The following is a 26,567-nucleotide window of genomic DNA, read 5'->3' as shown; positions in this document are numbered from 1 at the left end:
CCCTTCAGTCTGCCCCTGTTGCCTCGCGTCTTTACGAAAGTCGCAGAGGCAGCCCTTGCCCTAAGGGAAGTGGGTGTCTGTATCATCAATTATCTCGACGACTGGCTGATTTTAGCTCACTCTCGAGATCTATTGTGTGCGCAGAGGGACCTGGTGTGCAGACACCTCAACCGACTAGGGCTTCAGGTCAACGGGGAAAAGAGCAAGCTCTCTCCAGTGCAGAGCATCTCTTTTCTCGGGATGGAATTGGACTCGGTCGCTATGATAGTGCGCCTAACAAACGAGTGCACCCAGTCGGTGCTGAACTGCCTGAAGTCATTCAAGGGAAGAACAGCGGTCCCACTGAAGCAATTTCAGAAGTTCCTGGGGCATATGGCATCCTCCACGGCGGTTACACCACTCGGATTGATGCATATGAGACCGCTTCAGCACTGGCTTCAGACTGGGGTCCCGAGATGGCCATGGTGCCACGGCATGCATCGCGTGGCTATCACGCCGATCTGTCGCCACGTGTTCAGCCCTTGGATGGACCTTGCATTTCTGCGGGCAGGGGTCCTCTTTGAGTAAGTGTCCAAGCGTGTCGTCGTCACAACAGACGCCTCCAAGTTAGGCTGGGGCACCATTTGCAATGGGCATGCAGCATCAGGTTCCTGGACAGGACCTCGACTGCACTGACATATCAACTGCCTCGAGTTGCTGGCAGTATTGCTGGCCCTGTGGAGGCTTCGGCCGTTGATCCAGGGCAAGCATGTGTTGGTCTGGAAGGCCAAGGTAGTTTACGCTCACGTCGCATGTCACAAATCACCCGCCATCTCCTCCTTTGGAGTCAGCAGTGACTGAAGTTGTTGAGGGCCACTCAAATCCCAGGCTATCCTGAGAACTTAGAAAAGGAATTAATAATTCTGTGGAGGCAAGGCATAGATCTAGTAGGGTCAGAGACAAATAATAAAATATCATCTGCGGAAAGCAAAAGCTTATGTGCCACGCCTCCCACATCACCCCTGGAAAATCATCCTCCTTTCATATCGCGGCTGCTAATGGTTCCAGGGCAAGACAGAACAATAAGGAGGAAAGAGGGCAACCCTGCCGGGTGCCCCAGTCCAGAGTAAAATAATCTGAAATGAATCCATTCGTTTGAACCGCCGCTACCGGGTGTCTATAAAGTAACTGAATCCACCCAATAAAAGTATTCCCGAACCCGTACATTTTCAAATGAGAGGGGCCTCTGCCCAAGGAAGATGCAGTTTGCCAACAGGGAAACGAATTAGCGGAAGATATATGTCACATGGGGTTACCAACGGGGAACCGCCACATACAGAGCACCTACCCCAGTACAGGGCTTTAGTTAGCACATGTACTGGTCCGGCAGTGAGTCTCTCCGCAAACTTGTCTGCCACGGGACTCGGAGGAAATCAACCAGGGAAAACAGTTTGTGAACGCTACTGGGAGTTAACGGCGCACGTCTTCAGCTTAGGGGAGGTGAAAAGCGCTGTGTGCAAGCGATACACTTGGCCGGCTGTCCCGGACTTACCTGCTTGTGCGTGCCACTACACGGGACGAAACCAGTTCCACCCAGAGGTTGTAGAACCTTGCAAAGGTGTTGGGTGTTGCCCAGCCCGCTGCTCTGCAAATGTCTGTTAGAGAGGTGCCCATGGTCAAGGCCCAGGAGGCCGCTACACCCCTGGTAGAATGGACCCGAAGCCCTACTGGGGGCAGCACATCCTGGGCATGATATGCCATAGTTATTGTGTCAATTAGCCAGTGGGCGATCCTCTGCTTGGAGACAGCACTTCCTTTCCGCTGTCCACCAAAGCAGACAAAGAGCTGCTCAGAGACTCTAAAGCTCTGCGTGCGATCAAAATAGATGCGTAAAGCGTGCACCGGACACAGCAACATCAGGGCTGGGTCTGCCTCCTCCTGGCGCAGCACTTGAAGGTTCACCACCTGGTCCCTAAAAGGGGTTGTGGGAACCTTGGGCACATAGTCCGGTCAGGGTCTCAGGATCACGTGAGAGTAGACCGAACTCCAGGCATGTTTCGCTGACAGAGAACGCTTGCAGGTCTCCTACTCTCTTGATGGAAGTGAGCACAGTCAGGAGGGCAGTCTTCAAAGAGAGTGCCTTAAGCTCAGCTGACTGCAATGGCTCAAAGGGGGCTCTCTGAAGACCCTGAAGAACTACAGAGAGGTCCCATGACGGAACGAGGCGCGGTCTGAAGGGATTCAGCCTCCTTGTGCCTCTCAGGAACCTGATGATCATGTTGTGCTTCCCTAAGGACTTACCGTCCACTGTGTCGTGGTGTGCCGCTATAGTGGCTACATACACCTTCAAGGGGGAAGGGGACAGCCGACCTTCCAACCTCTCCTGCAGGAAGGAAAGCACTGATCTGACTGCGCATCTCTGGGGGTCTTCGTGTCGGGAAGAACACCACTTAGCAAACAGATGCCACTTAAAGGCATACAGGCGCCTCGTAGAGGGGGCCCTAGCCTGAGTGATTGTGTCTCATCGTGTCTCAGCCGCAGGCACGTCCATAAGCCGGCAGCGGCGTGCCCGTTGCAAACAGCGCCCCAGCCTGTTTTGGAGGTGTCTGTCGTAACCACGACGTGCCTGGAGACCTGCTCTAGGGGTATGCCTGCCCGTAGAAACGTGATGTTAGTCCGAGGTCTGAAGAGGCAGTGACAGATCGGCGTGATGGCCATGCGATATGTCCCGTGGCGCCATGCCCATCTCGGAACTCGAGTCTGAAGCCAGTGCTGAAGCGGTCTCATATGCATCAACCCGAGCGGAGTGGCCACCGCTGAGGATGCCATATGCCCCAGGAGCCTCTGAAAGAGTTTCAGTGGAACCGCTGTTTTCTGTTTGAACACCTTCAAACAGTTCAGCACCGACTGTGCGCGCTCATTCGTGAGGCGCGCCGCCAACGAGACTGAGTCCAACTCCAAACCGAGAAAAGAGATGCTCTGAACCGGGAGAAGCTTGCTCTTTTCCCAGTTGATCCGAAGCCCTAGTCGGCTGAGGTGCGAGAGCACCAGGTCCCTGTGTGCACACAACACATCCCGAGAGTGAGCTAGGATTAGCCAATCGTCGAGATAGTTGAGGATGCGAATGCCTACTTCCCTTAGCGGGGCAAGGGCTGCCTCTGCGACCTTCGCTAAGACGCAAGGGAACAAGAACAGATCGAAAGGGAGGACCTTGTTCTGATACGCCCGACCCTCAAATGCAAACCACAGGAAGGGTCTGTGTCGAGGTAGAATCGAGATGTGGTAGTACATGTCCTTCAGGTCTACCACCGCGAACCAATATTGATGCCGGACGCTTGCTAGAGTGCGTCTTAGCATCGGCATCTAGGATGGGAGTCTGTGTAAAGCCCGGTTCAGTACTCACAGGTCCAAGATTGGCTGCAACCCACCATCATTTTTCGGTACATGAAGTAGGAGCTGTAAAACCCCTTCTTCATCTCGGCCGGAGGGACAATCTCGTCAGACATATCGGCGGGTGGGGTCTTGTGGTGGGGCGGAGCCTGAGGTCCCACACCACGTCGTGGCTGTGCTGAGTTCAGGGACATCGAAGTACTTACCTGGCTCCTTGTGACCACCCCCGGAACAGCCTGGGATGGGGGAGGAAGAGGCGTGTCCTCGTGACCCATGGAGACTGTCACATCGGGGGGTGGATTTGTGCCACAGCTGGGCGTTCAGGGCGGGGAGACCACTGCTGAGTGCCAAACCTGCCAAAATGGAGTGGTGGACGGTGGTCGTGATGAAGGCCTTGCACACCGGGTATGGAACAAGGAAACCGCTCTTGCTGAACTCTTGGGTACTGCAACCACTTGGGCATGCAGTGCAATTAAATGCAAAGGTAACAAAAGATTTTCCTCCCGGCCCTCCACTGGGGGATGGAATGGTCTGCTTACCAGCTCCAGAGCAGTGGGTTTCGTCGTCCCTGGGTCGCCCGTCTCAGGGGCTTTTCGAAGCCTTTCGCGGGTTCTTGGCAGCCGCGAGACGGGTGGCATCTGCTTCCGCCAGGGCCGGGCCGCAGGGGCGGGCTGCAGCGGAGCCAGTGCAGACACCGCAGGGGTGCGGGATCTTGAGCCGTGCCGGGACAGGATGTGCCAGATAACCTCCTTCTGCTGCTTCACTGCTGAGAACTGCTGGGCAAAGTCCTCGGTGTCGCCGGACTGGCCAACTTGGGAAATGGGGCAGAAAGGAACCGTGCTGGGCATCGCCCGCCCGAGAGACTGCACTGTGACCTTCGTCACCCGGAGAGCGAGGTCGGTCACCAAACGCAGCTCCTGCATCAATCCCGGGGTGGAACTACCCTCGTACAGTTCCTTTAGCGCCTTGGCTTGGTGGACTTGCAGGAGAGCCATGGTGTGCAGGGTGGAGGTGGCTTGTCCAGCGGCACCAAAGGCCTTGACCGTCAGAGACAACGTAAACCTACAGACCTTGGACGGGAGCTTTGGGCACCCGTGCCAGGTGGCGGCGCTCTGCGGGCATAGGTGCACCTCGAGCGCCTTATCCACCGGGAGCATTGCTGAATAGCCCTTGGCCGCCCCACCATTGAGGGTAGTGAGGGCGGGTAAGCTGAAAGATCGGGACCGGGCAGTAAAAGTGCCTCCCACGACCTTGTCAGCTCTTCATGCACTTCGAGGAAGAAAGGAACATGGGCGAGGCGTGGCTGTGAGCGGTGCCGCGAGCCCAGGAACCAATCATCGAGCTGCAAGGGTTCAGGGGAGAGCGGAGGGTTCCACTCTAGCCCGACGATCGTGGCTGCCCGGGAAAGCATGTTGTCATCTCAACATCAGCCTGTGACTGGGCGACCGCACCCGAAGAGAGGAGCCCAGCTGAGGCTTCCGCGTCCGACTGGACGAGCCCGCTCTCCGATGCTGCGCTCAAGAGCTCATCACCTTCACGGGCTCCGAATAAGAGGTTGAACTCGCTGTGAGATGAGCCGGCGGACTCATCCGGAAGCTCGATCGGGGCAGACGAGTGTGCTGGGGAATGGGAGGTCCGTGGGGGAATACCTGGTGCAGGTGGTCCCACTTGGGTCCCCAAATCGCCCCCAGTGCTAGCCGCGCTGGCCTCATACCCATGGGTAGAAGGACTGAGGCGGGGAGCCTCTGGGGTGGCTTGCTTTCTTACGAAGGTAAGCCGCGACCGCATCGTTGCCAGGGACATGTTCTCCCAATGAGTACATGACCCATCCACGAACGCTGTCTCTGTGTGAGCAGTGCCCAGACATGAAAGACAGTGATCGTGACCGTCAGAAGGTGAGAGATAACGAGTGCAACCAGGAATAACACACAAATGGAAAGGCATCTTTAAAAAGACGCGTCTTTAAAAAGACGTTCCATGTGTGCTGCTCTTTTAGAGATATATACTCTTTTATTTCTGCCGAAGAGCCCAGGGGCATTCTCTGCAGTGCACCAGTGCAGAGGGGGGAGAAGCCGCTGAAATGCGCCGTCAGATCCAGCAGAGGTGAATGAACAGTCGTGGGAATTCAGCTCAGTGAGCATGACCGTTCGCCTCCGAAGAGAAAATCGGAGAGTGGTTGCATACCAGCTCCTTTTATACCCGTATGTCAGGGGGAGTAGTATGCAAATACCTCTCGCCAATTTTCATTGGCCTTTTATTAAAGACCAGAGGTGTCTCGGGCTCCCAAGAGTGACCCCTAGTGTCACTACATCGACACAATGTCGAGTGAGTGACAGATAGGGAACTTTGCTTAATCAGTTAGCCAAAATTTTTGACAATATTTTAACATCTGGCTGGATCAAGGAACTTGGATGGTAACTCTTACACTCACTTGGATCTTTGTCCTTTTTAAGAATCAGACTGATCTGGGCTTGCGTCATGGTTGGCGGAAAATTTCCATTCTTTAAAGATTCCGTATAAACTTCTAGCAAAAGTGGACAATATAGACATTGATTTCAGTCTTTAGCATTTGTTGGAATTCAGGAATTTGCAAAAGGGATACAAGTGCCAGGGATACAAGTGCCAACTATATGATTTCTTTTTCACCATATGTAGCAACACCTCTAAACACACCAGGGCGTGATCTGAGACAATTTTTTTTCCAATTGAGCAATCAACAACAGATGTAATGTGGGACTTAGATACCAAAACAAATCTATTCTAAAGTAAATCTTAAGGACTGATGAAAAAAATATATAGTCCCTACCAGATGGGTTCAAAAGTCTCCAAATATCTGTAAAACCAAGATTTTTACACATCCTGTGAAGCGTCAGTGTTGCACTAGGGGGCTTGCACACTTTTGTTTCACTATGATCAATGACTAAGTCCATCAAAAGATTAAAGTCTCCTCCCAATATTATATCATGAGGGGTGCCAGCAGCTTGCAACATTCCTTCAAGATCTATAAAAAAGCCCTGATCATCAGCGTAAGGTGCGTAAATGTTAGCCAGAATAAGACTTTGTCCCTGAATTTCAGCTAAAACTATGACTCTTCCTAATTTATCTTTACTCTGTTTGAGACATTTGAATTGTAGATGTTTACTTATCAGCGTAATGACTCCCCTGCTCTTACTCGAGCCAGCACTATAAAAAAATGCCCACACCATATCTTCCCAAATTTTTCAGCTTGAAGAATTTTTCTTGAAGAAACAATATATCATTTATCTTATGCTTAAGAAGAGAAATAACCTTCCTTCTTTTTATGGGGTGCCCCAACTCATTCACATTCCATGTGGAAAGAGACACTAATATTAACATTTGACATTTTGACATATAAGAAAAAAGAGATGTGTATCAAAAACAAGATTATAAAGACCTCTTTCCAACATTTGGTGCGACCATCAAAACCCAAATTTCCCCCAGAACAAAACAAACAGAAAAAAGAAAAACGTGCACATTAACCCCGCGCATAACAGCGCCAACTGGCATCCATCCCTCCAAACCCAAACAGTCCATGCACGCCTACGAGAGCCCCTCGTGACAACAGAGTGACAACTTTGCTGTCAGATTACTCAAGTCCGGTGTTTCTATAAAAAGTTTGTGAGACAGAATTACACAACAAAAGATAATCTATAAAACAAACTCCTCCAACTTCTCCCAGACACGCTCCAAATCCACCTTGGTCGCTAGCAGATTAGCAGATATTTCCCTCTCCGATGACTCCAGATAATCGATCTGTTTCTCGACATCCCCCACTCTTGTAACCACCTCAGTGAACTTTGCTTCCATGGCATTGATCGATCGACGTATCACTGCAAGATCCTCCAAGTCAGCAACAAACTTCGTCAGCATTGCAGACATGTTCAAAGGTAAGAGTGTAAATCGACTCCCAGGCTCGCGGCCTGCTTGGGGGCATCAATTTGAGTAAGTGTCTTTTAATGTCTCCAGAGCCCAAAGATTTTGAATTCTTTGACATACTGTCCTCCTAGAACAGTTATGGAACAGATGGAACAGAATGTATCGAATCTCACTGGTTTATGTCATTAAAAGTGTTAAAACTAGCAAAGTGCACACGTCCGATCCTCGCATGGCGTCACGTGACTCCCCAAGATGACTATGTTTTATAGAAGTGGAAGTAAATGAGTAATGAAAAAATGAACTAATAATTAAATTAGTGAAATTAACCTTAAAAAGTAACTTATAATAGTAAAAAAGAAGCTTTGTTTTCCTTTTAAATCATATCTTATACTTATTTAGAAACGATTCTTTGCTGCTTGAATTAATTTTTTCAAAGTATAATTTTTTCCCCAACTCTGCTTATCATTTTTCCAGCAGAAGAGCTTGACATGGGTTCATGGAAAGATGCAATTTGTGTTTGTGTCCTCTAATTTAATATAGGTATCTGTAATTAGTGTTCAGTTGATAACGTATGGTCAATGCTAATGATGTTAAACCCATAAATAAACATCGCAGACAGGTGTGTACACAATACAACCGGGAAAAAATATTAAAAAGCACACTGTTGTATATCTTGCAAATCTGTAATATTTTACAGTGTTTGATCAAAGATCTTCATTTTATTTATTTCTCTGAAGATTCTTCCAGTTGCAAGTATATCACTGTTCCAATCATGATTTACCCAAGAAGTTTCACAGATGATGCTTGAGATGCACTGCGAACTGAACCAGCGAAGTTGGTGGTGGACATCTTCCTCCTTTCATGAACTGAACATGTTTTATACTCATGTCAAACCATTTTTATTGACTTCTTGACTTCTATGATTCTCAAAAGAGCGTCATATGACAGCAAAAATATGAGATGACAGTAAGTCCTCACCTTCTTTGAGATGCTATTGTGCTTGATAAATCAAATTTTTATGATGTGAATGCCCTTCATTCATAAAAACTGTTCCACATAGGTGTTAACAGCATTTACTAGCTAGTCTGATGCCTTCCTTATATGGTGTTTTCATGGGAGTGGATTATGATAATTGTGAATGAATGTCCAAGCGACCCCTATTTACGAATGTTTGGAATTCACTAACATACACACATTTTACTAACAAATCTGGGCAGTAGGAAACGTTTGTGAATCTGGTGAAAAGTTTTTGTGACGGCCCATTTTACACACAGATTACTCTGAATTTACTCACATATTTCCAAAAGTTTCATGAATGAGGCCCAATGTATGTTGTAAACAAAACCCAAGAATTGAGAACCTTTTTTTTATTTATTTTTTATCTGCAACAGACTTATGGCATTAATTCTTTTTCAACCCTTTTCTAATGTTGGCAGTAAATATTTCCCTTTATGCTTCATTTGCCTTTGCTTTTCACTGTGTGGCGCTGTGTGACATGGGGTGGAGTTTTGAGTATAAGACCATTATGTGAGGTGTTGCTTATTTACGAGGTTGAGGAGCATATGCAGTTTACATGTACTATGAGCCCGCTAACTTCAAAACAAAGCGGATGCGATCAGCAGAAACAATGTCACAGTGATTTAAGGTTTGTGTCATTGTCTCTTATTTCTAACCAACAATAATATCAAGTAATGTTAGAAGCTGTAAAAAAAGAGTGTAAAGAGTGTTTCAGTGTAAGAATCTGTTTCTTCAAGGGCACATAACATAACATAACTATCATTATGTCTCTATTTAGATAATTATTTAAATGTATTCTAGGAGTGTGTTTGTGTTATTATATCAGCATTATTTACAGCTACTTTTACAGCCATAATTATTCAAATTGAGAATGTTTTTCAATGAATTGATTTAATTGAATATCGTTGAAAGAAAAATACCCTCATAAAAGTAAAATAAATAAATAAATAAGATGAAAATGCTTCATAAAAGCTCTAAATAGCACCATGTTTCAATGATTGTGTAAACTAATATAACATCCAGGAGCAATGGGCACAAGAACCCTTTAGTAAGGCCCTTCATGCCCCTAATAAACATAAATGGAATCTTTATTACGCACACACACACACACATACACACACATCTGAGCACACAAAATTAAGCATTTACATAATGCATTTATTATTATGCATTTCTGTCATTTCCATTGGAAGATTCATCTACACTCTAAATGACGTTTAGTCTAGAAGTAAACTGATTGTAAAATGCATCATGCTGCTTATTCAATAAGTATTCAACCCATTCATTCAACTGCGTTTATTTTGCAGTGTGTGTGTGTGTGTGAAGTGCACAAATAAGGTCAATAAGTATCTATAATTCATCTCCTGGTTCATTTTTAATGTGCTCAATCAATCAGATCTTTAGAGTTGGGACCGCCTGCGTCTGACATCTAAAATTAGCACTTAAATGTGAATTGTGCAATTTTTTCAGTGATAAAGTACTTGTCTCGTATCCAAGCTGAATATGTAGGGTCAACTATAAGTAAGTCATCACAAACTCTGTGGCTCTGCACATCTATGAAAACATTGCTCTGTTTTGTTTTATTTTTGATCGACCTGTCTAGTGTGAGTTTGTGGCGATGCTATCTGTTTTTCCATCAATGGCAGATGGAGGGAGTTTTGGGGAAATCTGTTAGAAAACTAGAGGTGCACCGATCAGGACATTTAAGGCTGATACTGATATTTTACCACTGTGATTGTCGATACAATCCGTCACTGATATTTAGTTATTTAGATTAGATAGGAGGATCTTAGATTATTAGGAGGATCTTGCTGTGATAGAAGTTAAAAGCTGCAATTATATGTTAATGCCCCACACTGTAAAATTACTTTCAATTTACATTCATTGTAAAATGCTAACATTTAATTGAATTAAAAACTGTTAAGAATAGTTCTGTTGTCACTATCAAAGGTAACTGTGACATACTGGCAACCAGTAAACACCATGAAAGCATTACACACAGCAGAGATATATTCAACAATAACAGATATACTGTTTATCTACTCCAAGTTTCAAAACAGCTCCAGTGAGAAATCATTAATATCTATGATTTGTTTACCGTCTTTGGTGCTTTGATGTAACACAAATCACTTAATAATTATCAAGCAACTGCATGAAGACGCGGTGCAGTTTATATGTCACACATATATCTCTGATTCCAATCGGGGTTCTCACAAAATAGCACTGGGATAAATGACTGATGAGAGATTGAGATCAGTTAGACAGCATGCATGTTGGGAGTGAGTGAAACAGAGCTTAATCACTCAAACTGTCTTTAATGTATGTGTGATTTTGTGCATGCTGCAATAAAAAAATTATCTGACCTGAATCTAGGCATGATCGGCTGATCACCGATTTAAGACGAAGTTCGGCCAATCGCGATCGGTGCATCCCTATTGAAAACAATCATTTTTACAGATCCGTTTGGTGCTGCTAATGCCGCAAAAATTACACTCTTCATATTTATCTATTTTGCTATGAAACATGTACAATAGCTTTTTGCAAGGCATTTCAACATATAATGCAGGATATGAATAATAGATATCTATAATTAAATTTTCACAAGTTAAAATGTTAATTCTTGATACCAGAAATGGAATTACTACTAGTGAAAATGCTCATTTTTGATCTGTAATTTGGTTTTTCTAGTGGCAATGTTAAAGGTGCACTCAGTAATTTTTTCCTCATTTAAGAAGTTTTACTTCAAAATAAATCAATTGTAATTTTAAAATACATGTATAAAATCATGAGCACTCGTATGAGATGAAGACTGCAGTCATATCAGTAACCTTATAAAATCTGTTTTATTCATACATGGAGAGGGTCCGCACATGTTAGAATCACATGACCAGTTGAATACTACGCACTTAATCTCAGTAACTGTCCTGTTATTGGACACTTTCACTCATTGATTAAAGTAATCATGGCTGACTGTGAACTGCGAATTTCCACAATGACATCGATAACTGATAATTATTGTGTTTGAATGACGACACATATTAAAAAAATTATGAGTGCACCTTTAATTGCAGATATCAGGGAACGGGTTTGAGATATCATACTCTCCAATTTAATAAGATATCTTAAAAGGCTTTCTTAATAGTTACAGTCACATTATTGTTACCTGAAAAAACAAAAAACAAACATTCCCACTTGTGAAAAACTTATTACAGATATCAAAAATTATAATTTTTTCTAGTAAGAAGAACTATTGCTAATATGTGAGATTGTAATGTCAACTAGAAAGACATTAGTGATATCTGTAAGTACGTTTTAAACAGAAATGAATGACAGATCATTGTGAAACTTCTAATACAGTTAAATATAAAAAATGACAGCTTTTACTAGTTGAAATCTGTTTTTTATTATCAAGAATGTGTATTTCTGTGACATGACTTTTTATTGAAAGAGAATTAACGTTTATACTAGTGCAAACCTAATACAGTAACTGGCATCAACAATTTGAATATTCACTTGTAGTAATTTCATTGCTGATATCAAGAATTAGCATTTTAACTAGTGGAAATTGAATTATAAATACCTAAAATTCATATCCTACACAATATTACAAATCAATATGGCTTGCCATAATGTGCTTACTTTTGAGTTCACTTAACCCTTACCAGCCGGAGCGTTTAAATTTGGGAACAATTATTCCCATGGTTCCTGTCTCAGTATCTTCGCCGTCCAATCACCGATTTTATTTCTGAAAACTGCCAGATACTCATGACACATATGCACATATACAGTAATTGGTTAAGGGGTTACTGGGCGTGAATAATATATGTATCGTCATCAGCGTCATCCTCCATTTGCCTGAGCAGAGCCAGAGAGGATACGCCGGGAGATTATCTCCAGTGTTGGACTTACTGTTTCAAATTGAAAACTGAGGTGATCTTTCGAGGTAAGACAAGTTATTTAACATGTGTTGTCAGTATTGTCTATTGAAAGTCAAAACGTTTTAGTTACAAAGCATTTATTTGTAGGAGTAACGCTAGTTATTTCTGGAAAAAATGACTTGACCGTCGGCGTTCATCGGACAGGCAGCTAGCCTCTATTTTTAAACAAATTTCTGTGAAACTTGCTAAATAAACATTAGCTAGCAATACTATGTACATTTTCTGCTAAATATCAATAACTTTTTTGGCCAATTTTGTCACTTGTGGAAGATAGTCAAACCTTTTTTAGTTACGAAGCATTTATTTGTAGGAGTAGGGTTAGCTAGTTTTTTTCTGGAAAAATGTACGTGACCGTCATCGGCGAGCCTCTTTTTATGTCAACCTTTTTTTTGGCAGTTTCTGTGAAACTTGCTAAATAAACATTAGCTAGCTATACTATGTAAATTTTTTACTAAATATCAATAACTTTTTTTGCCAATTTTGTCGCTTGTGAAAAATCCACCTGAAGTAATGTGAGGCAGAGAGCAGATGCTGTTCAGACTTGCCTGGAAACTGGTCTGCTAGTTAGATAAGTTATCTAGCTTGTTGATTTTCCCATGTAATAAAAAAAAAAAAAAATGGTAGATAACTTTCTTAAATTTAGCAGACAGACTTACCCATCCATCACACAGACATGATTTTAGATTGTGTGTAGCTTCCTGTTCACAAGGAAAGTGTGAGAGGGCTGTCTGCAGTTGGACATTCTGCTTAGTCTGCAAGCCTTTGGTATATTCAGTATATGGAGTTGTGAAGAACACACTGCTGGCTACCAATTGTTGTACTTTTTTTCTGTTGTAGAGATGGATAGAGACTATGGCTCCCTGCTCAGCACCCTCAAGAGGAGGTGGCAGCTGACTACTGATGAGCTTAGGTTCATAGCAGCGGAGGACATGGCTCATGAGGGCATGAAGATATGGCTCATGAGGGCATGAGCACACAGGAGGAAGATCTGCTGGACCAGGAACTACTGCAGGAGGACCCGGACCATGAGGAGATGGAGGATGAGATGGAACCTGATCCCCAGCCAAGACCATCAACTGGATATGTATGAATGTGTATGTATTGTTTGTTTTTATTTCTCATATGACTGATACTCACAGTAACACTAACACTGTTACTCTTATTATTTTGGGTATGGCTAGCCATTATCGCACAGGTCCCAAGTCAGATAGAATGCGTAAACACTTCCCTGACTCTGTTTCTTATCCCTCGTACTCTGAAACCGATTCACAGGCACCAAAACCTTTCCCATTTAAGCCTAGCCATCCATTCGGTATTGACTTAGGTAGCATGTGTCAGGCTGTGTGGTCAACCTTCAATATGACGTTGTGAGAAATTGACTTTTTCATGCTGTTTTTTACTCAAGCTGTAGTTGCTGAGATATGCAGCTTTACAAACCGTCAGGGGTGGGAGCTCGTCCTAAACTGTCTGTCATATTCCAGCTACCAAGGAGCTTGGATGGAGGTGACCCCCGATAAATTTTAAACATTTCTTGGGTTGCTCATTTACATGGGGTTTTCAATTCTCCCTGATTCCCATCGTCATTGGGGAACCAAGTCACTTCAGGGCTCGTGGGTGAGGGGATTTATGTCGCGTGACCGCTACAATGCTCTTTTAGCAGCTCTACATGTTATAGATCCTACAACAGAAGATAATCAGGATCGCCTTAGGAAGTTGCATTATCTTATGGACCACCTCAAACAAAAATGCCAGCAGCTCTTTCAGCCTAAGCAAAATCTCGCAATAGATGAACGTATGGTCAAATCTAAAGCTTGGTCAGGATTTAAACAATACATGAAGGGCAAGCCTACTCGGTGGGGTTTTAAATTATGGGTAATTGCAACATCAGACTCAGGGTATACTCTCGACTTTAATGTTTACACATGTAGTCATGATGGGCGTGTCACTGACTTGGCCACCAAAGTAGTTGAATTGTTACTGCAGCCATTCAAAGACCAGGGCCACAATGTTTGGTTTGACAACTTTTACATGTCCCCAGCTCTTATGGTTAAGTTGTTGGAAATGGGAACTAATGCCTGTGGGACATGCAGGGTGAATCGTAAACTGTTTCCTGCAGAATTTAAAGACATCAAAAGATGGGGACGCAAGACAGCTCGTGGGGATATGAGGTGGTGTAGGATTGAGGGGAATATACTTGTATTTCAGTGGAAGGACACGCATGCAGTTACATGCCTCTCCAATTTCCACAATGCGAATAGCTCAACTGAAATTACTAGGTTTGTAAAAAATGATGTCGACTGGACAAAAGAAGTAGCCCTCCAGCCCACTGTCATCAGCGATTATAACAAAAACATGGGCGGTGTTGATAGGTCAGACCAAATGATAAAATCTTATGACGTCCTACAAAAAACTCAGAAGTGGTGGAAGACTCTTTTTTTTCCACTTCATAGACATTGCCGTCATCAATAGTTTCATATTGTTTAAGGAATGGCAACACATTCATGCGGCACCAGGGGATGAGCGTAGACCGGTGAATTTAACCCAGATAGATTTCAGAGAAAACCTGGCTCTTCAGCTGGGAGGTATCGATATTCAAGCAAGTTTCCCTTTGCATACACTAAAGCCTGTAGTCCCTCCTTCATCATCACTCCACACAGCCCATGTCCCTAAATTTGAAGAGTCCTCTAAGAGATGTTGGCTATGCTATCGGAAAAGTAGGACTGAAAATACAACTAAAGTAGCTAGTTGCGTGCCGGAATGTAATGGCAAAAGACTTTGCTTGGTTCACGATAGGAACTGTTTTCAGTCTTGGCACTCAGCTGAGTGTGACCAGTTTCGTGAAGAGGCCAAGGTTGGGCTGTGTTTACTGGTGTTGTTGTCCTTCCCCTCCCCTCTTTTCTCCCTCTCTTCTCTCCACAGGTATTGCAGTTGTGGAGTATTTATGAATTTATATATATTCTGTTCCTGCACTCTTTTTTTAATTAAAAATGTATTTACTGTAGAGAGTTCGAAAGTTTGATTTTGTATGTTTTGCTGTGTAATTCGTGTGTAATTCTAATGTTCAAATTAAATAAAGTGTGTGTTTTATTGAACACATAAAATGTATATTTCAGTGTTTGTGTCCTTCAATTTCAGATGCAATCTCAATTTATTATTACAGGTGCTCAAAAGGAGTATTTGAGGAGTGGTCATGTGAAATGTATCTTAACATTCTAAATGTTTGTTTTATTCCGTTTTCCCACTAATCACTAGAATGGTCATAACTTTTAAACAATAGATTGTATTTCTAATCTGTTTGCTATTCTACATTGCCCACAAAATGATGTATATTTCATACACTCTAAGTTTCTCTCTAGCTTGTAATTAAAATGGTTCAAAATGCAGTTGTCTAATGAAGTATGGTAGCTGGAGAAGAGTTTTGTAAAAATTGCTGTGTGAAATCTTATTGATAAAGGATGATTAGCCTTAAATAATCATACATATATTTATATCATTTGAAAGCCCTAGTCCTTCTCTTCAATATGGTATATACAGTTCAGGTGTGTGATGTTATATGAATATGAATGTAATATGAATATGGATATAAATATCATATTCTGGCACATAATGGATTTTTGGAATTTTGGGCTCAGCCTTTAAAGTGTTAAATTAAAAGTCATGCAGCTAACTTTGATGAATTGTGTGTGTGTGTACATGTTTATACTACATTGTGGGGACCAAATGTCCCCACAAGGATAGTAAAACCTGAGCTCACCTTGTAACAGATAAGGATGGGCAAGGAGGAGGCGGGAACCAGCTGAACAGTAAACATAAAGTTTGATAAAAATTCAACATAAAACCAACATAAACAAACACAGACACACATGCAACGCGGCCGCGTGCGTCTTTCTCTTGAACTGGCGCCTCCGGCTAGTCTTTGGCTGTGTCTCGTTTGGAAAGATGCATCCTCCGGAGGTTGCATTTCTCAGCCGCATACGTCATCGAGGCTGTCTTATTTCAGAAAAGCGAGCAGGACACTTCGAATGCAGCCTTCGAATGCGACCTTCTTTCACGGGAATTCGGAGGATGCTTGAGGTGTATCCTTCGTGGGCTCTCACAACCCACAATTCTTTGCTTCAACGGAAATGTCTAAAAAAATTACAGCAATTTGCCCGTAAATACGATGTTCAAACGCAAGGAATGTTAATTCCCAAGTTGAAGTACCTCAGTAGATGAGTGCAGAGTATATAATATGTATAATTATATAAATATATAATTAAAATAAAGTATTAGAATAAAAGTACACCTGTAAAATCTATTTTCTTTTCTCTTTACATCTTTATAACTCTCCTAAAATTTACCTCATACATGCCCTTCTAAAGGGACTTTGTTCCCTTCTTATTCAAAGCGCTCGTGCTTGTTAAAGAGTGGCATGCTGGCATAGCAACCATGTTACGTTATGTTTCCATTTGTCCTACGAAGGATGTCTCGTTTAAATGAGATTTTTTTAAAGGAGGATGCTCGATATACTGCAGCCTTCAAAGGACGCATCCTACTTAGCACGCAGCCTTCGAAACGAGACACAGCCTTTATCCCCCTCCCAGCTGATTAGCCAGATTCAGGGCCGGCCATGTGTTTTCACGGGCCGGCCCCACCCTCCTCCTCGTCACACACCTACATTGTGGGGCCCAGCCAGCAGTCCCCACGAGGAAAATGGCTTATTAAATATTCTAAACTATGTTTTTTTGAAAATACAAAAAGGTTTCTGTGAGGGTTAGGTTTAGGGGATAGAAATTATCGTTAGATCTCTATAAAATCCATAAAATGCATGGAAGTCAATGGAGAGTCCCCACAATGATATAAAAAAAAGTTTGTGTGTGTGTGTGTGTGTGTGTGTGTGTGTGTGTGTGTGTGTGTGTGTGTGTGTGTGTGTGTGTGTGTACGTGCATGTGCATGTGCATGTCTGTGTGTGCGTGTGTCTGTCTACGGTCATATGTGAACACGTACAGCAGATCGAAGCCATGAAAATAGCAGACAGGAAGATCTGCCCCTCTGGATGGAGATATGAAAGCATAAGGAAGAGGAGGAGAGAGAGCCAAAATCACATCAGCTCAGTTAACACTCATCTCTCACAGCATCACACGCACACACACACACACACACACACACACACACACACACACATTCTGCGCTTGCACAGGCTGAACAATCTCTCACTTGCCACCCACGCTATTACTGAGCAGAGAAGGCTTTAACATACACATACACAAACCTCTAACACACAGACACTCATATCTCAGAGCTCAAAGACGTCCACACTGCACAACAACTGCACATATTGCATAACATACAAACACACCTGACTAGAATGTGCACACGCCCCCTTATAGAAAATGAATGTTTGCAGTTTAAGATATCCGCTTCTCACTACATCATATTCCATATTTACTGTACACACACAATGTCATAATGCACGGCAACTAAATAAAATGTACAATATCAATATGCATATGCATATATACATTATACATTTAGAGCCATTTGAAGTGTGCCACAATTGAAATAATCACAACTAAACACAAACGCAAACAAACTCAAATCATCTAAACACATGCTCGTCTAAAACTGTTATTATTTATAGTCACATTCCCTCATGTTATCACCTAAAATATGCAGAGGAACATACACACACACACACACACACACACACACACACACTCAACGGATGACACTAGCATTTAAAGAGCATGTCAAATCACATGGGGAAGCATGCTCGCACGTGCACACACACACACACACACACACACACACACACACACACACGTTATACACTAAAGGCACCTATAACTGCGCAATATGCTCTGCCAACACCCCTCGAAATAAATAAATAATAACCAACTTTCTGCCGATTTCTATGCATTCCCATTATAACAACCAGTTGCATGTTACACTCAAGCATGCACAATAATACTTGTACCATGATTAATAATGATTCCTGTTTTCTAATGATGTACTTGTATAACATCTCTTATATATGATATATAACAGTGTAATATACAATACACTCTAATATATAACATCTATATGAGAGTAGAATATATTATATACACTTTATACAACAACAAAATACTTAAACCAACATGAACTTTCCTTTGGTTTTTTCCTATTAATATACTCTTATATATAGACTAATATTTCTTTCATACACACATTTATATGCACTACTGATATGATAATTCACCTTTCTAATACTCACAGAATCTGTGCCATTAGATAGACTTACCTTGATTTCTGTCTTCCTAGTCAGTCTATTTCTGCCCCTTTTGGCTTGTTGGTCTCTAGACTGTATGTTGCAGGTGTGGTGGTTGTCTAAGTGGTTAGAGTTGGTAGCAATCTTCTTTTGTGTCAGAGTGGGATTGAAATCTTGGTCTTCTTGTATTCTGGTGTGTTATTATGTTAGTGTGAAGCGCAGCTTCTGTTACTGTAGAGTGAGCGCTCCCCTCCCTTCCTCACAAAATCCTGTAGGAGTGAGTCATCAGGTTTGGACCAATCAGATTCTGAATGACTGATTCTAATTAGAAACACGAGGGGGCTTGCTGAGAGAGGAGAGGTGGGCACATTTTCAAGCTTCAAAAAACAACAAGATGAACACTAATAGTGCACTAATAAGAGAGGAAGAAAAGAGAAGTAGGCACTCACAGACTACAAGGAGGGGAACAATTCCGATTATTAGGGCCCAAGCACTGAAAGTGGGAGACCCTATTGTTCTTCTAAGGATTATTATTATTTTTATTATTAGGGCCCAAGCACTGAAAGTTCTTCTAAGGAACTGCGGCACCACTTAGAACATGGGCATGTTCGGGGGGCTATGTAGCACATCCCTTTTGAGCTACAGTCACCAAACTTTGTACACATATAGATCTCATGAAGCCGGACAACTTTCACGCTGACAGTCATAAGCTCTGCCCAAAAGGAAGTTGGCCATTCTGGATTGTTTGAAAAATGCATGCTCTGGAATTTGATATACTCCTCAGAGGGATTTTATGTTACAGGTACCAAATGTGGGCGGCATCATGCCAAGACATTGACGATGCTAAATTGCAAAGGGATTTTTGATTTGTCGAACAGTATTGCCATGGCGAAGCGATAAAATAACATCAAAAAAATGGAATAAGGAAATGTCTCATATATTCTGCATGCATGGAGTGATTTTACATAAAAATTGAGCCAAATGTTTGTCCTTGCAGGCTGATCACATTGATGTGGCTATTGTGGTTCACGGCCATAGCGCCACCAGCTGGCGGAAGGAAGTGTGTCACTTTTAACAGACTTTGAAATATCCCTATTATGTTAACCTGAATTGCTTAAAAAAAATAGAATAATGTCGAGACTTAAATTCTTTTTTTTTTTTTTAATGTAAAATTCTGAAGGGATTCTTGATATCATAAATACTGTTGCCATGGCAATGCATTCAATCTCATCATTCCTTTTGTGTATATTCAAATGTTTTCAGGTATTTTGCATGTTTGAATTTTAAAGTTTATTGTTAATAAATATATTTGTTAATTTTTATATAAATAAAATATTATAAAAATATCAAATGAAATGTAAAAATACTAGAAGACCCATGTCTAACCCAGTGTGTTGTAATTGCCACTCTGAGTGGCAATTACAAGAAATGTGTAACGGAGGGCATCCAAGCTCCATTGTTGAATGATTCCCAAAATAACACTGAGAAGATTTTCGTGTTGTCCCTAGAAGGGATCCCTCTTTCGTACGTCATGTATATGAAGTATGTGTAACTACGTTCTTCAGTTAATTATATTTCTCATTTGTGTTTCTCAGATGTGTTAAACATCTCCAGTTTCATCTAATCTGTGTATGTTTTGATTGCCGATCCGGTGCTGGAATGTGTTATTTTGAATTTATGATAAATGTTTGTTCTGGCTGTTATCAGAGTTGTTTAGTGTCAGCAGTTTTTTCCAGGAAATAGAAAAGCAAAATATGTCCCCCATTGTGATTGTCTTCTTGGCCGTATTGTTTGTGTGTATGTAGAGCATGTGTTTTGTCTCTCTCTCTCTCTCTCTCTTAATCGCTCTAGGGTGAGCTGATTGTTAACGTGCAGCACCAGCAAACAGTGTGTTTCCTTCCTTTATAAACCGAATGTTTCATGGCTGGGTTGTGCGATGGGTGTTCGTGAGCTGTGCCATCTTGATCACCGATGTGCTCATGCAAATTCCTGCTGCTGAAGCGGAGAGTTTGTGGACGTCACTGTCTGAACTTCGGAGGTCGCTGGGTTTATTTATTTTTTCAAATATAGAACGGTCAATAAATGTGTCTGTGTTTCCACCACTCTCGTCTCCCCGCATATTTTATTGCATTTTATTTTTAAAGTGTAACACCCATCCACTGATATACAGTGGCAGACGTATTCATTTCTTTGTATTTAACAAGACAGCTTTTGGGAGCCGTGAAATTATTCCAAGTTTTTTCGCAAGTGAACAGCCACTGTATTCAGCTCTGACTACGTTTATTAGTTTTAATTCTGCTAGAAGCTGGCGCAACTTGTGTTGACGGTGTTTGTGTAATCACATAGTCCTATATATTAGCTAATATTCAAAATATTTGTTTTTTATTTTAGTGCAGTGTTTGAAATCATGTTATGTGCCGTTCACATGCTTTAATGCGTTTGTTTTTGCACTAAAATTACACGCAGCGCCACAAAAGAGCAAAACGTATGTGTCTTCACTCGAGACATTTAACAGTTTAAGTTCTTTTTAACATGACATGGCATCTAAAAACACGAACAAGCCGTCAAAGACGTCTGTCTAGCGCACATGTACATTGAAATAATTTTTAAAACAGCGCAGACGGACACATAAACGCGCTCAATGTGAACGGCCCCTCAGTGTAAGACTAGAACTCAAGTCAAATCAAGTGAGCTTTATTGTCATTCCGTTATATGTAGAGACATACAAGGGAACGAAATGTCGTGCCTCACAGGACCACGGTGCTACATATATAAACATATTACACATAGACCTATCTAACTTACATACTTTACATATACTTTACATTGCCTATACTTTATTATTTGTTACTGCACATCTTCACCCTGCATGCTGAGAATGACACAAAATTATGACACACTTATTATTTAGATTACAGGAATATTAATGCATCTCATAAGCTTCGAAGTGGAAAAAAAGAATTAAATGAACGAATTGTAGCATGACACCAGAACTATTTTTTCTTCCACTCATCTTGATGCGCAGAAATGCTAAAAAAAAAATACACCAGCAGTCAGACAGCGCTCACACTTTCAGTCATAGCGCTTGTTCAAAGAGGGAGCAGTGCTTTCCTGAGGTAATGACAGAAAAACAGCATCTGGAGTTATTCACACTAAGTAATGACAAGCCTAGACGTGACGTATTATAATGGCCTTGTTTGACAATTTTTACAGGTTTATTTGAATTAAGAGTTGTTAAAACATTGATAATGATCTTTAATCCTCGTTAATAAATGATATCCTTATGAAAACTTACCATGGCTTTACTGTAGTAATATTGTGTTGTAACCACGACTGTAGTAACCATGTTTTTTTTGTTGTTTTTTTTTCAGTAACCAAGGTTTTGATACAATTAACCATGGTTTTACTACAGCATTACTGTAGTATCCATATGGTAACTTGGTTTCAGTAATAGTAACCATATAATAATATCTATGGTTCATTTTGAGGTTTTATATGTGGCTTATACTAACAAATTTTTTAAGGGTAAACAAAGCAGCCTAATAATTTTCTGTTTAGGCCCATAAATATATATTTAAAAAAATTAAGTAATAATAAAGTTACTAATTTTATCTAAATTCAATTTAATAGAGGTATCGGTTTTGGTATCGATATCAGTGATATTGGCCTAAAAGTACTTGGTATCGGATCGAAAAGTAAATAAGTGGTATCGTCCATCTCTACCATCATGCCTTCAGAATCCCTCAACAGTGCAGGTTAATAGGCATCTAAAGCCAGTTTGTCAGATTCATCAGCCAATCAGATTGATTTATTTGTTCTTGTGGGTGTGGTCAGTGTGAACTTGCAGTATTCTAAACTAATTTATGTCCTCATTTGCCCTACATTAATTTAGAGGCTATTTAAACAGTTGTGCATATGAATAACAAATGCAGACTCAAATTTAATATACTTTAAATTTATTTTGACAGTGCACAGAGCAAAAAATACAACATCAGAATTGCAACTAAATTACAGGCCTAAATGACTTCTGTGCCTAATGCCATGAATTACATTTGTTAATTTAATTTAAAGCCAGTTTATGGATAAATAAAAATGGTAAATAATTTCATTGCAATATAATCTTTAGATCTACATTTTTTTTTTCAATAAATAATTATATTAAATTATAACAAAATGTTACATTTATCAGTTAGCAAAAAATTTAAAATTACAATTATGCAAAAAAAAAAAAGAAAGAAAGAAAAAACTATACTCCTATACATTTTTGATACATAAACCTAAAAAAAAAAAAAACATTTTGTGTCACACTATTTATAAGAGATAGATTGAGGAATACTAAAAATGTGTGGGCACAACTCCAAAAAATGGATGAGGTACAGGGGTGGAATGAGGTCCTGGATCTCAAAAGACCCGAAGTGTATGGAAGGATGAGACAAAGGATCCAAGTACGGAGACAAAGATCTGATATTTATTAAACAAAACAGCAATGCAGGTAAAGCTTCAAATGGGGGGGAACCCTGGCACCGACTGCAGCGTGGAGAAGGATGGTGTTTTCGTAGGCTTGTGTGCGTAGTGGCTGTGTAGTGTAGATCTTCGAGGAATCCAGAGAGATAATATGTTCATAGGCTTATGTGCGTAGTGGTCGTGTGCAGAGCAGTTCCAGTGCAGAGAGGTATCGCTGAGGAGAACTCGGGAGAAGCGTCAAAAGAGGCGAGGCAACAGGCAAGATGGTAACCACAATCCCGGCGCACACAGCGCAGACTGGTAACCAATACACAGAACACGTAACAGGGTATACTAGGGCAGAGGGAGAGAGTGGTAAGCAACAGGACTCAAACAACAATCGAGCGACGAACACAAAACAGAGTGAAATAAATATAGTCAGGGAACTAATGGCGATCAGGTTTCGCTCGCTCGCAGCAAGCTGGAATGATCATGGAGATAATCAAGGCTTCCATGGCGACGCTGATTACACAAGCCAGCGACACCTGAACCAGACAGGAAGAACATGTAATGTCAAACTAGAACAAACCAGCGGACTCACTGAGACCATGATACGAGGTTTGCATTTAAGAGTTAACCAACATCTTATTGAGTTTTGTGTTCCTTGCCCTGGTCGCCTCTGACCTGCTCACTAGCGGTCTAAATACAACTATTATTTACATATTTCATTATTTATTTAATTAAATCATGTTTTTTATTAAACCGCACTATTATGACTAAGACATTACAGATATTACAACTTTTTTTTCTGTGAAAGCATAATTTTTTGTAAAGCTGCTTCGAAAATACTATAAAAGTGCTATAAAATAAAAATAACTGGACAACCTCCCAGTTAGACTTTGGGAAACACTTAATGTTATTTGAATTGGTGCTATTTTTGTGCATTTCTGTCTTTATACTGTGGAAGGCTTTGTTTTGAAAATGTTAATAAAGCATTATATTGTAACATTTTCTTAAAATGCAAATAAATGCATTTTGACAGGAAAAGTATATATCGTGTCAAATTTCAGCATTTTCAAAATCTGCGATTAACTAAAAAAAATTGTGGAATTAAAAATGTTATTGAATGATAGCAGAAGAAGTGGCACAAACAAAGGTTTCTTTGAATTAAGTTTTATTGAAACAGTGCACAAGTGGGGCATGCAAAGAGGGAAAAAGGTGGACCGTGGAATTGGAGGGTGGTGATTCATCTTGGTAGTGCCAAGGTGACACTGTCAGATGAAGGGTAAGGAGGTGAGGTGGTGAGGAGTCTTCGTGGGGCATAAAGTGGGAAAAGGCTTGGTCCAAGAGCAGAACAGCAGTTAAGAATCACTTTCTGCAATGGGAGAGTGGCATAAGTTAGTCTTCTGTTGTATCAGTGCTCACCTTCTCTGTGCTTGCTGTGCTTTAGGTGGCACTGATTAGGCTGCCCTGCTCGTTGACCTACTTTTCACCATTGCCCAGTGCGACACTGACAAGCACCACAAAGGCTCGCTGTTACACCCACCACCCCAAGCATTGACCTGGAGAACCTGGAACCTTGGGGGTGCAGCGGGTATGTGGGGGAAAGGAACACACCAGACCTGATAAGATTGAGTGCATCCTGGATAGCCCATATGTGTTGCCATGGCAGCCCCTTTTCTGTGCCTTATGGTAAAGTGGAAATCTGGAGTGTGAGGAACCATCATGTAACTCTGTGATTAGTGTTTTGCACCTTCACTATCCACTGCATGGGAGCGTATTCTGTAAATAGAGTGAAGCTGTGACACAACAAGTAATAGGGACTGCCCACTTTATCGCCAAAGCTTCTCTCTAAATTGCGGCATATTTTTGCTCAGCAGGGGGCAACTTACGGCTTATGAATAAGACAGGATGTTCCTCACCTGTGAAATTCTTGAGACAAGACAGCCCCATCCCAGTTTCTGAAGAGTCAGTCAGAAGAACGAAAGAAAGAGTGAAGTCCGGAGCATGGAGGACTGGCTCAGAGAGGTAAATCACTACTTCAGATTGGCGAAGGCCTTCTCTGTTGTTGTTGTCCAGACTACCTTTTCTGGCTGTCCCTTCTTTATCAGGTATGTGAGGGGAAGGCAATTTAGTTGAAATTTGGGATAAAGCATCAATAATACCCTGCCAACCCAAGAAAGTCACATACCCCAGTCTTTGTTAGTGGGTGAGGGAACTTTTGCACAGCTTCCACCTTGGAGTCTTGAGGCTTAATGAGACCTCTTCCAATCCAAAGTCCCAGGTAGCGTGCTTCTGATAGTCCCAGAAAACTCTTTTTTGGGTTGGCAGTGAGTACAACCCAAAGGAGGTCACCCATCACCTTCCAAAGTCGCTGGATTTGGTCTTCCCAGGTCTCAGAATGAAACATGACATCATCTAGGAAAGCCAGTGCATACTGTTGGTGAGGTCTTAAGCTGATGTCCATCATCCGCTGAAATGTGGCAGGTTCCCTATGCAGTCCAAAGGGTAGGACGTAGTACTGCTAGTGCCCAGTAGGGTACTAAAGACCATTTTTTATTTTGCTGCTGGAGGAAGAAGCACCTGCCAGTACCCCTTTGTCAGGTCCAGCATTGAAATATAGCGGGCTTCCCTAGATGGTCCATGAGCTCATCGACCTGGGCATGGGGTATCCATCAAACTTAGTTTCCTTAAGTCATTGCAAAACTGGTATGTTCAGTCGGGTTTTGTACTTTGTAGGGCCGCTGCCTGACGATGACCTCAGGTGGCATGACGATCTCATGTTGAGTGATGGAGGTCCGTCCTGGCTTGTAAGTAAGCACATCTCTGTTTTGGTCTACTAGCATCATCAGCTGCTGTCTCTGGGCAGGGAAGAGCTGATCCCCTGGGGAGACTTCAGCTAGGGACTCTGTAATGAAGGCAGAGAGCTGAGGAACTTCTTCTTAAGGAGGTTAACATTATAAAGGTGCTCCATCCTTCATCGGCCAGGCTAGCGGACATGATAGGTCACGGGTCCAACCCTCTCAGTGACCGTGTAGGATCCCTGCCAAGAAGCCAAGAACTTACAATTAGCATTAGGGATCAAGAAAAGGACCCTGTCTCTGGGACAGAACTCACGTTTCTGTGCAGGCCTATTGTACACTCGTTTCTGTGCATGCTGGGACTCACATAAGTGCTCCCGCACTACGGGCATCTCTCTGTCTATGCGTTCCCTCATGTCCCACACATGTTCAATTAGGGAAAGTGAGGGGATGTTGTTGCTGTTCCCATGTCAGGAGAAGGAGGCCCAGTGGCTGCCGACCAAACAGAAGCTCAAAGGGATTGAAGCCGGTCAACACTTGAGGTACCTCCCTGATACCGAAAAGGACATACAGGATCATGAGGTCTAAGTTGTGCCCATCCTCAGATACTCTTCCCTCCACAGTATTCTTTTCAGGGTTTGGTTAAACCTTTCCACCAGACTGTCTGTCTGCAGGTTGTAGACGGAGTTGTATAGGTGGTGAACACACAACAGTTTCCACAGGTCTGGCAAGGTCCGCCATCAGCCGAGAGACTAATGGAGTACCCTAATCTGTGAAGATCTACTTCGGCAGCCCAACACTGATGAACAAGAGAAACAGCTCTTTAACAATGTTCTTTGACGTGGCCTTCCTAAAATGGTATTGCTTCAGGAA

General features: G+C 42.2%; 1 protein-coding gene across 1 annotated transcript in view; it reads right to left on the bottom strand.

Moving 5' to 3' along the window:
- The window catches only part of LOC127415293 (prickle-like protein 2), a 123,054-nt gene extending 104,425 nt beyond the window's left edge, over positions 1-18,629 (bottom strand). The window contains exon 1 of the mRNA XM_051653991.1: positions 18,484-18,629. The gene's annotated coding sequence lies outside the window, so the exon portion shown is untranslated. The remainder of the gene's footprint in view (positions 1-18,483) is intronic.
- Positions 18,630-26,567: the final 7,938 nt, after the last annotated feature.

This window comes from Myxocyprinus asiaticus, chromosome 24 (genome assembly GCF_019703515.2).
Source record: "Myxocyprinus asiaticus isolate MX2 ecotype Aquarium Trade chromosome 24, UBuf_Myxa_2, whole genome shotgun sequence".
Classification (NCBI taxonomy): Eukaryota; Metazoa; Chordata; class Actinopteri; order Cypriniformes; family Catostomidae; genus Myxocyprinus; species Myxocyprinus asiaticus.
The sequence above is the reverse complement of the archived record's forward strand: the minus strand, read 5'-3'. Positions and strand labels throughout refer to the sequence as shown.